The sequence below is a fragment of the Sturnira hondurensis genome, unplaced genomic scaffold, assembly GCF_014824575.4.
Source record: "Sturnira hondurensis isolate 20B ecotype Veracruz unplaced genomic scaffold, ASM1482457v3 Scaffold0007401, whole genome shotgun sequence".
Lineage (NCBI taxonomy): Eukaryota > Metazoa > Chordata > Mammalia > Chiroptera > Phyllostomidae > Sturnira > Sturnira hondurensis.
The window spans coordinates 6,324,919-6,336,945 of NW_028080032.1; positions in this window are offsets into that span (position 1 = coordinate 6,324,919).

Here is a 12,027-nt window from a genome sequence, read left to right on the forward strand (position 1 = left end):
CTTTTCTGTGCTTTTGCTTCCAGTGACATACATCTGCATTCTCTTTAGAGGACTGTCCTACGTATGTCTCTTTGGGCCACTGGGACTGCTCTGCCTAAAAGCACAGAGGAGACAGGAGCTTTTTTTTTTTCTCTTAAACTCTTTTTTAAAAAAAAGATTTTAGCTATTTATTTTTAGAGAGAGGGAAAGGAGGGAGAAAGAAAGGGAGAGAAACATTGACATGAGAGAGAAACATTGATCTTGCATGCATCCCAATGGGGAACCAAACCCACAACCCAGGCATGTGCCCTGACCAGGCATGTGCCCTGACCAGGAATTGAACTGATGACCTTTTGCTTTGCAGAAGGATGCCCAACCAACTGAGCCACACCAGTTGGAGCTTATTTCTTGACTGACAAGTGCTGAAGTATGAGCACCTTGCTCCTGTGCTTTGAGTAGGAACCAACTTAGAGATACAATTTATGCTCCAGAACTTCCCTATGGGATCAGGCTGAGGCCTAAAGTCACCCTTCTCTTAGGTCCTGCTCCTTTCTCACTAGTTTCTCCATTTCCTTCTTATCTGAGGTCTGCTTCTGGGAAATCTGTTCAAAGACATTGGATCCTGGAGAATAATACACCAGGCTCTCAGGAGTTTGGTCTGACCTTTTTCTTTAGTATTGTGGTGCTTGGGAATGAACTATGCATGTATTAGTCTTGTGGATTGCTTGGAGAAGAGCAAATTTGACACCAAGTGAGACATCACAGTGTAGACCAGCCAAAAACTCATAGTCTGGTGCGTGGAACTAACCTGAGTGCTGTGGGAAGGCAGGTGGGAAGAAGAGACCAAAGAGAGAAAGATAATGTGAAGATTTAAGCCTATGTTCTTTGCCACAATGTCAAAACTTCAAAAGCAACAAAGATACTAAGAGTCACTTGTAATCTTACCATTTCCAGACAATTACTATTGATATTGATATTTTACTGTATTCCTGTTAGTTACATATTACTGTACAACAAGTGATCTAAAAAAATAGAGACGTAAAACAACAATAAACATGTATTAACTCACTCAGTTTGGGTAGGTCAAGAATAGCTTGAGCTTAACTGCGGAAGAGCTTAACTGCGTGGTTCAGCCTCAGGGTCTCAGGAGCCTGCAGTCAGCAGAAAGGGACTGAAGTATCCTTTTCCAAGGTGATGTAGTCACATCATCTGTTGGCAAAAGTTCTCAGGTTCTTGACACATGACCCTCTTGATAGGGCTGCTTGAGCATCCTCAAGACATGGCTGCTAGCTTCTCCCAAAGCAAGTGATTCAAGAGAGAACAAGATGCAAGATGCAATATTTTTTATAACCGAATCTTGGAGTTCACACACTGTCAATTCTGCAATATTCTTTGATTACATGGGTCAGCCCCATTCATTACGGAGAAGAACTGTTGGTACAGTGTAAACCATAGACCCACCAGTTAACCATTTAGAGCATGAATAATGGTCAGGAAGGATCATTGGGGGCCATTTTGGAGGCTGGCTAAGACAATCCCCTTCCAATCTTCTCTCTCATCTACTATTTCTCTTTTCCTGTACACACTATCTTGTGAAGGAAATAACACTGGTTTGCCACCCAACCGTCATTTCCTCTTTCTTTCTTGTTAACAGAACACCAATTAATTCAGGTGTTATTATTCAGCATTCTTAGTGACAGACAACATAATCTAATCTAGAAGAAAGCTGTATAATCGCAGAATCATTGGCATAGCTGAAGAAACACCATCTATGGTACAGATCAGTAAATTATTGCCAGCAGGCTTGCTACCAATTTTTACCTAAAGTTTTATGGGAACACAGCCACGCCCATTTAGTTACATGTTGCTTGCAGCCGTTTTCACACTATAATGCCACACTAAATAGTTGTGACAGAGACCATACATCCCACAAAGCTGAAATTGTTTACTACTTGATCCTTTAAAAAAAAAGTCAGGATGGGCAGCCATTATGGAAAATAGTATAGAATTATCATATGATCTTGCAATCTCAATTCTGGGTATACATGCAAAAGAATTCAAAGCAGGATCTTGAAGAGATATTTGCACACCCATTATTCACAACAGCCAAGAAGCAGAAGAAAATTCAATGTTTGTAGATTGATAGATAAAAAATGTGGCATATACATGAAATGAAATATTTTAAAATACATTTTATTATTATGCTATTACAATGGTCCCCCCTTTATTCCCCTCTGCTCTGCACACCCCCTCCCACCCTTATTCCCCCACTTCAGTTCATGTCCAAGGGTCTTACATATACTGTATTTTTTGGAATATAAGACACACTTTCCCCCCACCCAAATTTGGGAGGAATAATGGTTGTTAATGCTGCTGTTGAGTCCTGTTTACATTGGTGAAATATTATGTTTTTTATGTTATTAAATATTTTACTACATTTTTTGCTTCAAAAATTTTTTTTCCTATTTTTTTCCTTTAAAATCTAGGTGGGTCTTATGGTCTGAAGTTCTTTGGCTTCTACATTTCCTATACTATTCTTAACCTCCTCCTGTCTGTTTTCTATCTACCATTTGTGCTACTTATTCTCTGTACTTTTTCCCCTGAAATGAAATACTATGCAGCCTTTAAATGAAAGGAATCTTGTCACATGCTACAACATTGATGAACCGTGAGGACACTGTGCTCAGTGAAATAAGGCAGCTACAAATGGGCTACTGTATGATTCCATTAATACGAAGTCTCTCAAGTAGTAGAAATCATAGACACATAAGATACAAAATTAGTGGCCAAGGATTGGGAGGAGAAAGAATTTGTGGTTTTTTTTTACATTTATTGCAACTTTATTTTTTTATGTAGCCTTGGTATTTTTAATGATATTTTATTGATTATGCTATTACAGTTATCTTGATTTTTCCCCTTTTGCCTCCCTCCACCCAGCACCCCCTCCCCCCGCCCACACTCCCTCAGGCAATCCCATCACCCTTGTTCACATCCATGGTCATTTGTGCACGTTCTTTGGCTCTTTCCTTTCCTATACTATACTTTACATCTCCATGGCTATTCTGTAACTACCTATTTGTATTTCTTAATCCCCTCACCTGTAACCCACTCTCTCCCCCCATCTCTTTATCTTTAATCTTTGGCATTTTAATTATGATGTGTCTTGGGGTTAGCCTCTTTGCATTCATCTTGTTTGGGACTCTCTATGCTTCCTGGATTTGCATGTCTATTTCCTTCACTAAATTAGGGAAGTTTTCTTTCATTATTTTTTCAAATAGATTTCCAATTTCTTTTTTTCAAAAGATTTTATTCATTTATCTTTTAGAGAGGGGGAGGAAGGAGAAAGAGAGGAAGCAAAATACCAATGTGTGGTTGCCTCTTGTATGCCCCCCACTGGGGATCTAGCCCAAAACCCAGGCATGTGCCCTAACTGGGAATTGAACCAGCAACACCTTAATTTTTAGGCCAGCACTCAACCACTGAGCCACACCAGCCAGGGTGATTTCCAATTTCTTGCTCTTTTCCTTCTCCTTCTAGCACCCTGATGAAATGAATGTGGAATTGTTTAAAGTTGTCCCTCAGACTGCTTACACTATCCTCAGTTGTTTTTTTTTTTTTTGGATTCTCTTTTTCTTTTGTTTGTTCTGATTGATTGTTTTTTGCTTCCTTATTTTCCAAATCATTAATTTGATTCTCAGCTTCATCCACTTTCCTGTTGTTTTCCTGTAAATTGTTCTTTATTTCAATTAGTGTATCCTTTGTTTCTGACTGGATCTTTTTTATGCTGTTAAGGTCCTCACTAAGTTCCTTGAGCATCCTTATAACCGCTTGAACTCTGCATGAGATAGACTGCTTATCCTCATTTCCTCTGGCTCTTTTTCTGGACTTCTGATCTGTTCTTTCATCTGGGCCATGTTTCTTTGTCTCCTCATTTTGGCAGCCTCCCTGTGTTTGTTTCTATGTATTAAGTAGAGCTGCTTTGACTCCGTGTCCTGGTAGTGTGGCCTGATGCAGTAGGTGCCCTGTAGGGTCCAGTAGCACAGCCTTCCCAATCACCCAAGCTGGGTACTTGAGGTGTGCCCTTCGTGTGGGCTATAAATTAGCGTTTAATGGGTAGAGTTGCAGTTTTGCAACATGAAAAAGTTCTAGAGATTTGTTGCACAACAATGTGAATATACTTAACACTACAAATTGTACACTTAAAAGTTGAGGTTGCCCTGACAGGTATGACTTTGTTGGTTGGGCATCATCCCACAATCAGTTGATGTTTCTTTCTCACATCGATGTTTCTCTTCCTCTCTTTCTCTCTTCCTTTTCCTCTATCTAAAAGCAAGTAGTGAAATCTTTAATAAATGGGGTTAACGTCATAAATGCAATGTTATGTGGGTGTTTCTTAAACCACAATAAAAAGAAGTCACAGAATCACCCCCAACACCACACTGAAAACTGTAATGCCAAAGGGCCCTATTGACCCCGCCCACAACCAGAATGTTGCAAGACGGGAAGCTGCTGCCACCGCTGCCACCCCTAGAACGCCAACCCCTGTGCCATGGTTATACAAGCAAGTTGGTGTTCCCAGAGTCTCAGCCTCTCCCCTCCGTGACTCAGGTTTCATTCATAAGCTCACATGAGCATTTTGATGGGTAGAAATGCGGTTTTAACTTCCAGTCTTCTCAGACCAGGAAGATATTCTAGAAAACTAATCCCAATATCAACCATGACAGCCCATCAGCCTCCCCCAGTCTCGTGCCAAAGTTCAGGTATTCTCAATTCAATGGTAAATCCTGAGTTGTCAAAGTTAATGGTTTTCAAGCATTCTATTCACTTGGAGGGTTCATTAAACCCCAGATCCCTAGAGTTTCTAAGTTAGAAAATTGGGGTGGTGTCCAAAGATTTGTCTTAAAAATCAATTCCCAGGTGATGGTGAAGGTTTAAGGATCACCCTTTGAGAACCACTGGTCTGAGCCACTATTTCCTGATGTTTTCACACACTGCTCACCTAGATGAATGGATATTGCTGCTTAGGAGGGAACAGCCTTCAGGTCCACTTAGCCTGTTTGAGGGCTTTGGGAAGCAATAGCTTGACTTACCTGTAATCCACTCAGAGCACAGATACTCTGTGATTGGTTCAGGGTGGGCTAATGGACCCCTTTTGCTTCAGCCAGGCTGAGACATGAAGTTCTGATGATGGACATTGGAGAACAGTTTCTTACTCTTAAAAAGATGCATGGAGAAAGTAGTTCCTCTTCTTAGCCTGAAGGCGTGTTACGCCTGGACCCACGGAGCCATCTTGCAGCCGTGAGGGTCGTTAGGCTGATAGGTTGACGAGACAGGATGGAAAGACGAAAAGAACTTAGGACCTGAAGGATGTCATCATACCTAAACTATCGTTACCTCTGGACTTCTAGTTAGCAGACAAAATACATTTTTTTACCTCCTTATATACTTTATTCTTTGTACATAAATGGGATCTGGTATTCTCTGGGGGTTTTTTTCAGCCAAAACTAATCTAATTTAGGTACATTTTAATCAGCTTTTGACTTAGATTTCATGAACACCTTCTCTGTTACTTAATATTTTCCCACATTATCAAATAAAATAGCAGCATAACACTTGTACTGAGATGTATTTAATAATTTCCCTGTTACTCGACATGTAGGAGATTTCCAATACTTTATTATTACAAACTATGCTGTGATAGACATCCATGTCCATAAATCTTTGCACATACCTATAGTGATTTCCCTAGAACAAGCTTCTATGAGTAGACTTTTTTCAATTACACTTTACATTTAATATTATTTTGTATTAGTTTTAGGTGTACAGGGTAGGGGTTAGACAATCATATATCTCACAAAGTGTTTCCCCCTGCTATTTCCAGTCCCCACCTGGCACCATACATAGCTATTACAATATCATTGACTGTATTTCCTACCCTGCACTGTACATCCCATGACTATTTTGTAACTACAAATCTGTATTTCTCAATCCCTTCACCTTTTTTTAATCCTCACCCAAGGACATGCTTATTGATTTTAGAGAGATGAGAAGGGAGGGAGGGAGAAAGGGAGAGACGCATGGATGTGAGAGAGAAACATTGATTGGTTGCCCTGACGGGAGATAGAATCGGCAACCTTGGTGTATCGGGATGCTGCTCTAAATCACCTGAGCTACCCAGCCAGAGCCCAAACAAACTTGATTAACTAAAGCACCTGCTCACCTTATTATCCGGCAATGACCTTTTGAAGCTCCCCCAGGCACCTCACCTCATCCCTAGCTCAAGATGTCTTACACACCCCTGTTCCCTTTCTGTCTCTGAACCTCTCCTGCAGGTGGAGTTTCTGACTTCCTCATGTATGCAGGGCTCCCACACACATGTATGTATTAAAATGGGTATTTTCTCTTGCTAATCTGCCTCCTGTCTATTGGACTACTAGATCAGTCTGAAGAACCTTGAGGGTAGAGAAAAGTTTGTTCCTCCCCCACACCACAAACACAATTATTTTTTGTCTATTTGCTGGATGCCATTTTGTGTCTTAGAACAGAGGTCCACCGAGCACTCGGAGCCGGGTCAGATACTGGGTATACTATGATTTCGCTTCTGTTGCCTCATACTTACCAGTATGCAAGCTCAGTGGGGCGGGTGAGGTGAGTGTTTTTCTCCATCATTTTGTCATTGGCGTCTACACCTTTGTCTGCCAGGTAGGTAGCGTGTGACCAGTGAAGAACGGCTGTGCTAACATCAGCTGAGTGAGTGGTACAGCCAACAATCTGGGCCCAAAGACCTGAGTTCCAGTTCCCCTACATAACTGGAGATCTTATCTAAAACAAAGGAAACGAAATTTAATGCAGATAGAGTACAAACATAGTCTAGGGGAAATCTGAGTGTGTGATATCAGGGCTTAAAACAAATCTCAGGCTCCATCCTACAACTAGATTGGGCCTTTTATACTAATGTCTTGTATTTGTAAAGCACTATGAAAACATTTGCAGAAGGCATGTTCCCAGTAATTATATCATTTGATCCTCACGCTCACCTAAGTTGTAGGTAGGGCAGACAGAATTATCTTGAGTTTGCATATTAGGAGAACTACCTGCAGGCTGGTTAGATGATTTCTCCAAGGTCACCCAGCAAAGCAGAGATGTGGCAGGGTACCCTATGCCGTTCCTCCAAGGCTGCATGATACATTTGTTCTAGGACCAAAGGAATATTCAAAATTAAACTTTCACATCCTGTAGTATATGCATCTCTGTTTCCTAAAGTGCGCATTCCTGGAGACAATTACCTAGACCAGTTCATCTTCCTGTGCCTCATCTTCTGTCCCGGGGTCCACTCTAGACAGGGGTTTTATCCCACTTCTGGAGATAAGCCATATCATTTAAAACAAGGAGCACCCACCCCGGCCAGATGGCTCAGTTGGTTAAAGCATTGTTCAGATATGCCAAGGTTGTAAGTTCAATTCCTGGTCAGGGTACATACACTAATCAACCAATAAATCCATAAGTTTGTGGAACAACAAATCAATGTCACTCTCTCTCTCTCTCTCAAATCAATCAATAAAAAAGAATTAAAGAATAAAACAGGGAGCACCCAATTTATTGAATACAAATTGTAAGTGTGCATATTAATGAAATCTCACAAAGTAAAGAGGCACCCAGATCAAAGCATAGAATATGACCTGCTCCTCAGGAGACCACGTGGGCCTCTCCGTAGTCATATCCCCCCACATGGTCACAGCATCTTGAATTCCAGTAGCTGGGATAGTTTTGCCTCTTCTCTACCTTGTATAGTTACTGATGCAGTTTCCCCCCCCCCGAAGATTAAGTGTGTCCATGAAGTTCTAGGTTTATATGCCTCCTTTATTGAATAAAACCCCATTTCTTTAGTCTGGTATTTGAGGCCTTTTGTGTTCTGCCTTTAATCTATGCTTCCCCCCGGGCTTCCAATTATCCAGGAACTTGGGAGTTAATTCTGTGTCTTTCTTTACCTTTCCATCTTACCCTCCATCCGTGGTCAGCCCGTGTTGGTTCAGTCCAACAGCTGAAATTTGAAATTGAATTTTTACTGAGCATTTACTGCGTGACAGGAACTACGTGGAGAGCTCTTCAATCAACATCTCTGCCCTGGAAGAGCTGATAATTAGTGAGGCGACTGGTGAGGAAGGACAGAGACGCAGAGAAACAAATAACTTGAATATACAGTCATACCTCGGCACTCATCGGCTTCAGAACTTGTCAAACCCTGTACTTGTCGCATTCTGACGAAGAGAAAAAAATGTTTCAGCACTCCATGCTCGCTTGGGATTTCTTGCACTTGCTAGAACTATGAGTCACCACGCTGCCCCGCAAACAAGAAAATGCTTCACTCTTGTTTGCTTGGTACTCGTCGGTTTCAGCACTTGTCTGGAGTTCTGGAAGAAGTTCTGGAAGGAATTAACAATGAGTATGGAGGTACCACTGGAATTTCATTCTAAATGCTAGAAAGTACCTAGGATACACTCACACCAGCCTAGGAGTTTAGGGAGGTTTCCAAGAGAGGCCAAGGGGAGACGCAAGGGATGGGTAAGAATGACCCAGAGGAAAGGTTAAGGTGATTGGGCGGAAGGAACAGCGAAGCTCCTGAAGGGCTTTGAGCAGAATGGACATAGCCACTTTCCCTCTGCTGCCAACACCTGTGTCTGAAAACGGACATGAGAAAGAGGAGCGTGAGAAGGAGACAGCAAAAACAGTGTCAGGGAAGTAGAAGAACCGGTGGGAAAGGCAGCCACAAATCCAAGAGGGGAGAGCCTTTCCCAAGAAAATACAGCATCAACTGTGCCAAATGCCTCCAGAAAGTCCCAGTGAGATGCTACCGAAAAGATCCTCTGGAGACAGAGAGAAGCCAGATGGCCAAGGGATAAAGAGGGGAGGGATAGGGAGAGAGAGAGACGGAAGCAGAGCCGAGAAGGGAAGACAGATGCAGGAACTGGGGCAGGAGCGGGGGATACAGTTTTCAGAGAGGTGCGGTGAGAAGGAGGATAATGGAGGGAGAGAGATCAAGGGACAACGGTCCTAGGGGCATCACCCGTCCAGAGGGGCGTGGAAAAGGCGGATGGTACAGAAAGAATGCACCTCTCATGAATGGTCTCCAGGAAGCAGGAAGCAAGTAGGGGGGAATGGGTATATAGGAAATTTGAGGTTATTCGGGGGTGGGGTGTAGGGGTTGTCACTGAACTGTACGTTTAAAAATGGTTCAAATGGTAAATTTTGTGTTATGTATCTTTCACCACAATCAAAAAAGAATACTGATGCATGCTACAACATGATTAAATCTTAAAAACATAAGGTTAAGTGAAAGCAGCCGGTCACAAATGACCTGATATTGTATCCTTCTGTTTAGAAAGTGCCATTTCCCTTAATACCAAGAGATGGTATGTGGACAGAGCTATTTCCCTCTGCTTCCAGCCCTTTCTCAGAAGAATGACCTTAAGATGAGAATCATTTTTGCTTTCTCCTATCATTAAGGATCTATTAAAAATTAGGTTGGTCCTCTATTACCCTGAAGAGACAACCCTAAGTGAGGGAAGTTATTATGGTTTAGGCCCAGCAAACTCTGGCCCTCAGCCTGTTTCGGTAGAGGCTAAGAATGGTTTTCACAGGTGAACATTTGCTATCAATTTCATGATGAGACACTGACTTTGAACTCCAATTAAGCAAAATCTTATCCCCCTCCCAATTCCATGTTTAAAAAATTAGTGGCCCTGTACTACCAAAATATTATACTCAGTTATTATTTAATATTATAAATTTCATCAATATAAATGTGTGGAAATTTGTGTCCTCTAATTATGTAAGTACTTATACAATGTCCTTGATTTCTGCCTCTTGGCCCACAAAGCCTAAAATAATCACTGTCTTGCCCTTTACAAGAAAAGTTTGCGTAACTCAGTTCCAGACTCCAGAGAGATACTGGAAATAAATATTGTAAAGAAAAGCCCTGTGTGAAGACAGAGTAGCCGCAAGCTACAATGACCTCTCAAAAATAACACAGCCTGGAAATGACAGAAATTTCAATTAAATTATCCAGGTCAAGAAACGGTCTTGATATATTCTGCTGATTTAGTTTAGAGAAGTTAAGGCGAGGAGGAAGAAACTCTATTTGTATCAGCTGTAACAGAAATAGAACATGAATAGGACATGACAGAAGAAGAAAACAAATTGGAAAGTCATGTGTTTTTTGAATTGATAATGACAAAATAATTATATAAAGTAAGGACACTGATTGAACATGTACGTATTCCTTTTTATCTTTGAATCCTTGCCCAAGAATATGTTTACTGAGTTTTAGAAAGAGAGGAATGAAGAGAGAAAAAAACCAGTGATGTGAGAGAGAACCACTGATCGGTTGCCTCTTGTATTCTCATCCTGACGGGGGATGAAACCCGTGACTGGGTATGTGCCCTGACGGGGGGAAGGGCGTGGGGAAGCAAACCCATCACCTTTGGGTGTATGGGACAGCACTCCAACCAACTGGGCAACCCAGCCAGGGCAAACGCTTACGTATTCAAGCACTGAATAGGCACTTTATATAAATGACCTCGTTTCAGTCTTACAACCTTGCAAGCAAGGTTGAAGCCAGGGTCATCCTCTGACACCATAAAAAGTAATCTTTTGTCCAGAAAAAAAAAGAAGAAGCAGCTGGAGACTAAACAGTGAAGGGAAATGCAGTCCTGATAAACAACTCTTGTTCTGTTTCTTTTTATCCCATTATTATGTAGACTGGGAGGACCTGAAGGCTTTCCAGAAGGGGTGTGAGGTGGTCAGTGCTATGTTTTGGGAAGATAACAAGAATGGCTTTGGGAGATAATTCTTGAGGCCAAGAGGCCAGAGAGGAGCTTTTTCAACAGTCCGAGGAAGAGCAAGGAAGAGTCTGGGATAGTGAGGGTAGAGAAGAGAATTTCAGGCACACTTCCCTGCGCTGGTTGGTGATAGGTGACAGATTGGAAATGGGAGCTGAGGCACAAGCAGTTAAAGTTGACTTCGAAGTTTCTGGCGGCAAAACGAGAGAATCCAGATAAGACACACACCTGTGGGAGGAGAATAATAAGTTGAGTAGTGGAGATGACATATTGACAATTCTTGGGTACTATCCAGAGGAGTTTGTCTAGGGGACAACTGAAAATGTGTGTCTAGAAGTTCAGAGAGAGGGAGATTGGGGAACCATGAGGAGATGGCTGACCTTCAGAGGATGTTTGAGAAGAATAGAGGAGGGGAAAAGATGGAAAGAAAGGAGACAAGGAAAATTAACATTTGTAGAGGTGGGCATGAGCAACTCACACATTGCTGAGAGGAAAGGGGGAAGTGTAGGACAGTGAGCAAGACCCTGTGATAGTACTAGGAAAGAGTTCCAAGGAGGGAAGAGTTGCCCTGACCAGTGTGGCTCAGTTCATTGTGCATCCTCCAGAAAAGTGAAAAGTTGTGGGTTTAATTCCCAGTCAGAGCACATGCCGGACTTGCGGGTTTGGTCTCCTGAAAGAGCTCATACAAGAGGCAACCTACCAATGTGTTCTCTCTCACATCTATGTTTCTCTCCCTCCCTTCCTCTCTCTCTCTAAAAATAAATTTAAAAACATTTTTTTAAATTAAAAAAAGAGGAGAGAGAAGTCAATGGAATGTTACAGAGCCATCAAAGAAGAAACAGACCTTAACAGGCAATGGGATTTGACAGTTAGAAGGTCACTATTGACGTCTGAGAAAGCAGGGAGTAATCTTTCGTAGAAGGAAGGAAAAGAGGCATGAAGGCTAAAGGCTGGGACCTGGGACAATGGAATTTTTTCTTTTAAGACTAAGGAAAGTCTCTAATACCTATGGAGAGAGAGGGAGATACTGAAGGAGCAACAATTAGCTCCCAACTCCTGTCCACTGGCTGGCAGGACACACAGTACGCAGAAAAAAAGAGTCCGGAAAACCCTGTCACTGCTGTAGCAGGATGGTGGGGATGCTAGATGTCCTACAGGGCGATGCGAATTTTCCCCTAGGTGCCGGTCATGGAGTCTTCATCTCTGATAC